Source organism: Sycon ciliatum, chromosome 5 (assembly GCF_964019385.1).
Source record: "Sycon ciliatum chromosome 5, ocSycCili1.1, whole genome shotgun sequence".
Classification (NCBI taxonomy): Eukaryota; Metazoa; Porifera; class Calcarea; order Leucosolenida; family Sycettidae; genus Sycon; species Sycon ciliatum.
In genome coordinates, this window is record NC_088647.1 from 511583 (window position 1) to 517582 (window position 6000).

The window sequence follows — 6000 nt, forward strand, 5'->3', positions numbered from 1 at the left end:
GACTCAGTCCAGCGATATCACATGCGAGGGTGGACAATTTGGCCCTGTTCCAAGCTAGCTATAGAGACGAACCTCACCATCGGAACTGATCTACTTGTAACTAAGTCAAGGACACTAAACAAAATCAGGACATGGTCAGGGATGGGCAAGGTAGCTCATATGGCGAAAATTCCCTTTGAGAACAATAACCAGCGGGGCGATTTATCAGTGAATCGATGTTCCATGACACGTGCCACACCACTGTAAAGTAACACGTTCGTTACCAAAGTTACCATATTTCCTCAAATATAAGTCACACCGTTTTACACTAAACTCCAGGGCCAGCGATGGGAGTGCACCTTACAGCTAAGCATGCCTTACCACTGAAGTGCATACAAAAAGTGCATAAGGATAATAATAGTTTCTAAAATGATAAGACAGACCTGAAAAAGTGGATGCGGCTGGAAATCAAGTGCCAGTGACGATTGAGGAAATGTAGTACTGTAGGTGAACAAATATTCGGCGCATATTTATTTTCGGGTATTTTCGGCCTGGGCTTTTTCGGCCTGGGCATTTTCGGCCGAAAATTTGTTGCGGTCAAAATTTTGTTTTGCAAGGTTCTGTGTATACAGGCAGCAGCAGTCCAGGCCGAAAATTTCATGCGGCCGAAATGCGTTTCAGCCCTGGGAGGTCTAAATTTGAATGCACCGAAAATTTTCAGATTCACAGTATGCTTGCCTATCTTCCAATAACGGAAGGGTCTTGGTTAGGGCTGAAACGATTACCGAATAATCGAGTACTCGTTTGATAACTCTAACGATCGAGCAATCGTTTAGATTACTGATTAGGCCACACCAAAAAGATTTCGTGTTTCCGGTCGGCCGACCGGGTCCGTTTTTTCAAAAATTATGGAATTTTTTTGGTTTACGACAAGTACAAGAAAACAAAGAAAAACAAGCAAAAACACTGAAAGCATTGTGTTGCTTTGCTCGAACCGAAATAAACGTTTGACTGAATGCAGAGACGAAAATTCCGGAGCTGGAGAAAAGGTCGCCAAGAACGATGGCTGCTTAGGGCAGCCCGCTTTGTGTCCAGTGCTGACGATGGCTGCTCAGAGCAGCCCGCTTTGTGTCCAGTGCTGGCGGGGTGCGAAGTGTCTTCTTCAGCAAAGGATAGTTCGCGTCTCCCATGAAACCACCTTGAAGGAGTTGTTTTGTGAGGAAGTGCAGCCTCGCTTGCCTGAGGACGTCACGTCTTTAGAGTGGATTGTCGCAGCTACAGCAAGCAGCAATGGTGGGGCAGGAACGTGGAAAGATGTAGAGATAACTGAAACTGTCGGCCTTGTTGTCGAATTTGGATGCCGTTTCCTGGATTTTCGCTTGGTGGACGTAGCTAGTAGTACTATATGTAGTGTGCGTGCAATTTTGTGCAGGCATGTTTTTGTGTCAATGTCAGTACTATGCGTCTATTGATGCTGACCCATTGGTATTGCATACAATTCTCAGAAATCTCTGAACTATGCAATACATCTACTGCGTCCCGCGGTGGTATTCTACTCCATATTCCATGTGTAAATATGTATATATTGTGTATCACCAGTGTCTGATCCAAACTTTCTCAATTTGGCTCATGTCTATGAATACAGCAGGGAAATAAACTTTCAAACCAAAAAATAATAATTTTCCGACCGACCGGGCGTATTTTTTCGGGGGGTGCCGACCGGAAACACGAAATCTTTTTGTTGTGGCCTTACGATTATTTTGCGTTTTTTAAATTTTTGTCAAGAAAGTACTGTAAACCCTCGTTTTGTGAAGTTTGAATCAGTTTCCGCTGGGAGTATGCAGTTGCCAGGGGTATGGTTCATGTTCTGAGGTTAAATAGTAATCGACTTCAAAACTGCCATGTTTCGGAGCTACCCTTTCACTAATGCAGATTTGTTGGTATTATGAAGGCATAGTTTGTGGAAACAGAGTAATGTTTGCACAGAATTATGACTCTATTTGCTAACGATTATAATCGATTACTCGATCGTTAAAGGGGAAGTTAAGGCAAAAATTAAAATTTCACCAGTTGTAGTCTTCGGGGTGCTGAGTCGAATGGTCGTGGTCCGAGGAAGCTGAGACGCTCCCTTCCTACTTGAATCCCAATCGAACTCGCGCACTTCCACCGAAACTGGGTGACTGCGCCCTACGAGATGGGGATTCGTATGCAAAATGTCACTAAAAGCGCCATTTCGTTCTTATAAAAGCACGGATGACCGCGATTGGCCCATATGTTGTAGTCTTTTGGACGCTGAGTCGACTGGTTTTGGTCCGAAAAGGCTGCGATGCAGCGTTCCTCCTTTATTCCCAATCGAACATGGTTGAACAAGTGGTCACGTGCTCCTGGGTGCCCAAATCACCTGGTCACCACGCCAGCAGGTGACATCTTTCACACCAAGGTTCAACTCGAGTTCAACTCGAGTGACAGGACTGCACCCAAAAAAGGTCAAACAGGCTAGTAAGTTGTACCCTGCAGGCACGGTGACCAGGTGACTGGCGTACGCAGGAGCACGTGACCGCTTGTTCAACCATGTTCGATTGGGAATAAAGGCGGAACGCTGCATCGCAGCCTTTTCGGACCAAAACCAGTCGACTCAGCGTCCAAAAGACTACAACATATGGGCCAATCGCGGTCATCCGTGCTTTTATAAGAACGAAATGGCGCTTTTAGTGACATTTTGCATACAAATCCCCATCTCGTAGGGCGCAGTCACCCAGTTTCGGTGGAAGTGCGCGAGTTCGATTGGGATTCAAGTAGGAAGGGAGCGTCTCAGCTTCCTCGGACCACGACCATTCGACTCAGCACCCCGAAGACTACAACTGGTGAAATTTTAATTTTTGCCTTAACTTCCCCTTAAGCTAAAGAGTAATCAATACTTGAAAATCCACGATCGTTTCAGCCCTAGTCTTGGTGCACCAACGTGTAGGCAGGCGTAGCCAGTTAAGCCCACCACCCCTGCACCATGCATTTACGTGGCAAACAATGCATGATGTAGTGCACGTGTTCATGCTCTGGACAGCAACAGTAGAACACCGATAATCCGGACGTCAACTATCCGGATGATCGATTATCCAGATCGCCTGGTAGGGCTGGACAATGAACAAAATTGCATTATTGCACCTCTTTTTAGGTTTTCGCCGATTTTCCCCACTCGGAGCACCATTAAAGCGATGCACACGACTTGTACACTAACGAGTCGTATCGATACAGACTACTGTACATTGATCACGTACATGTAATGCTAAGCGATGTGGGTTTCGCAGTGTAATTTTTTAAAGTCATGTACTATATATAAGCAAGTCTGCCCCTGGTATTCAAGATCAGTGCTATATCTTCAGAGCGCCCATTGATGAAATTATGAATCCATCCATCCACCCATAGCGTGTTCTTGGTAACTCTTATCTTTCTACACACAGTGACACATCCATAATCATAATCAACGTACCTACGGAAAACAGGATTATTGCTGTTGTCATCCGCCTAGTACTAGTAGCAGGTCTACTCACACCGAACTAGCCCAGCGTTGTGCCTTCCAGCTGCAGGCTCGCTACGAACACACACCAGCTAGCGGACAGCATTTCATATCACTAGCCATTTTCAATAATTTTAGTTCCACACGTAAATCTAAAAGTCCATCAATAATCGATTTGTTCATTTCAAAATCTACCGCGCGCTGTCTTGTGAAGTCTTTGTTGAAACTGTCAGCATGCCGGTAAGCCATCGAAAAAAATAGTAGGTATTTTATGACTCCCTAATGCATACTGTTGGCGGCTCAGCCTGGCTGAGGACAGACTAGCCGACTGGCAGTGTCACTGTCAGTGCTACTGCTAGTGAGGTCGGTGAGCTGGAGCCTGGCTGGATGCCCGAGTGTCAGCTGGTTTTCGGATTATTCGCTTCATTCATCCCAACGTTTGGGTCTTCAATTTTGTCACCAACTACAACAGTCCCTCTGCTATGCTGTGTCTCTTCTCTTGTGGCCACTATAGTCCTTATCATCACCCGGTTACTCAGCCTGCGAACAGGCTGCTGCTTCATCGGGTCCCCTCATCCGCTTAGCCAGTCGGGGTAACCTGCCAGTCCTGGTGTCTGGCCGAAACGATCGCACTGAAACAGTAATGAAGTTAGCAACCCCAAGTGACGACATCAGAGTCAGTTGCAGCAAGAAACACAGCCGGGTTGTGCAGTGGGGCTTCGAAAAGGAGAGAGAGACTTCGCACTTTGCACACTATAACAGCCAGGAATACGTTTTCTAGAACACGGAGGCTCCACTGCAGCCAATTCATAATTACGTATTATGATCAGTCACCACAACTACACAAAGGTCGTTGACACTGCAAACTCCATTCAAAACTCTGCACTCACATCATTAACACCACAGCGAGGACAATTCCGGCATATTATGCTTCCACTGATGAGCTCAGGAGGAGCGAAACAGCTGCCTGGAGGGTCATTGTCAATATCAATTATATACCGGAATTGTCCTCGCTGTGGTGATGGTGATGTGAGTGCAGAGTTTTGAGTGGAGTTTGCAGCGTCACCGACTTTTGTGTAGTGGTGGTGACTGATCATAATATAACAGCCAGGAAACAGAGAATTGCCGCCTTCTCAATAATAACGTATTCTTCCTTTCTCTCTTGCTAAAGTTTCTTTTAACAGGCTTGTTGGTGGATTTCTGTTTCCTGAGATTGGTCGGTGATGTGTCTATTCAGAAAAGCTAGCTATCTTTCCGTCTGTCTCGATCTGTCTCTCAGTCTCTATCTTTGCCTCTCTTTCTTTCTCTCTCTCAGCATAGAATCACCTACCATAGTATGGCTATGTTGTATCGTGCGAGTAGGTAGACACAGAGTAGAGGCATTCAAGTGGTGACTAGAAGATGCGCCGCACACGCCTCACACCCCACAGGTACACACCAACTGCGTGCGTACCATTGCCAATGAAGTTGCTTCGATTGGGAACACGCCGGTACTATTGGTATCGACGAGTTCGGATTCGCACAATCTTGCATCTGAAAGTCGGTGAATAAACTTTCCGGTATTCTGCTGTTGGCTGACCGTTCTCTCACACTCTCAATCTCACTAGCACACAGAGTCAGTGCAGCTGTTGCTGGATGTCTTGTTTCATTCACACTAGTTATTCCGACCAGAATCTGAGACTTGGTGTTCACCAATCAGTCGACTCTCTGTTGAGCACCAACGGATGGAGTAGCTCAATAGAACTCTGATGTTGATGGATGATTACTTGATCAGAGTCAACAAAGGCAAACTCACTACGCCAATCGCCAAAAGATTCCTTCCGGAACGGAAGAAAGAAGTACAGCGCACGCCTCACACAACAAAACAGGCACACATCAGCCAAACCAATGAAGAAAAGAACATTCGCTAACCCATTATCTCAGTCGCTACATATTACTAAGGGGAGCAAGTGAGAGATGGAGATTATCAGTAATAATATATGGATAGATCGAGACAGAGAGACAGAGAGAGGAGACAAAATACAGAGACAGACAGACAGAGAGAGGGAGACAAATACAGACAGAGAGAGAGAGAGAGAGAGAGAGAGAGAGAGAGAGAGAGAGAGAGAGAGAGAGAGAGAGCTGAGAGCTCTCTCTCTCTCTTTCTCTCTCTCTCTCTCTCTCTCTCTCTCTCTCTCTCTCTCTCTCTCTCTCTCTCTCTCTCTCTCTCTCTCTCTCTCTCTCTCTCTCTCCTCTCTCTCTCTCTCTCTCTCTCTCTCTCTCTCTCTCTCTCTCTCTCTCTCTCTCTCTCTCTCTCTCTCTCTCTGTATCTCTGCTCGTCTCTTTCTGGCTCTGTCTGTCTCTGTCTCTCCTTTCGTTCTCTTATTGTCTATCGTTCTTTCTCTCCTATTCTGTCTCTTTTTATCTGTCTGTCCCGCTGTCTGTCTCTCCCTCTTTCTATCGATCTCTATCTCTATCTCAACATTATATCTCTCTCGAAATGAAATCACCTAGCATTCTGCCATTGT

At 45.9% G+C, this 6000-nt stretch overlaps 1 protein-coding gene across 5 annotated transcripts in view; it reads right to left on the reverse strand.

Annotated features, from left to right (window-relative positions):
• The window catches only part of LOC135817079 (paramyosin-like), a 45502-nt gene extending 41832 nt beyond the window's left edge, over positions 1 to 3670 (reverse strand). For 2 of the 5 annotated variants that reach the window (XM_065330190.1, XM_065330187.1), the window contains exon 1: positions 3467 to 3669. The gene's annotated coding sequence lies outside the window, so the exon portion shown is untranslated. Of the gene's footprint in view, positions 1 to 3466 lie in introns of all 5 variants that reach the window. The other 3 variants (XM_065330189.1, XM_065330192.1, XM_065330191.1) reach the window with 2 other exon arrangements.
• Positions 3671 to 6000: the final 2330 nt, after the last annotated feature.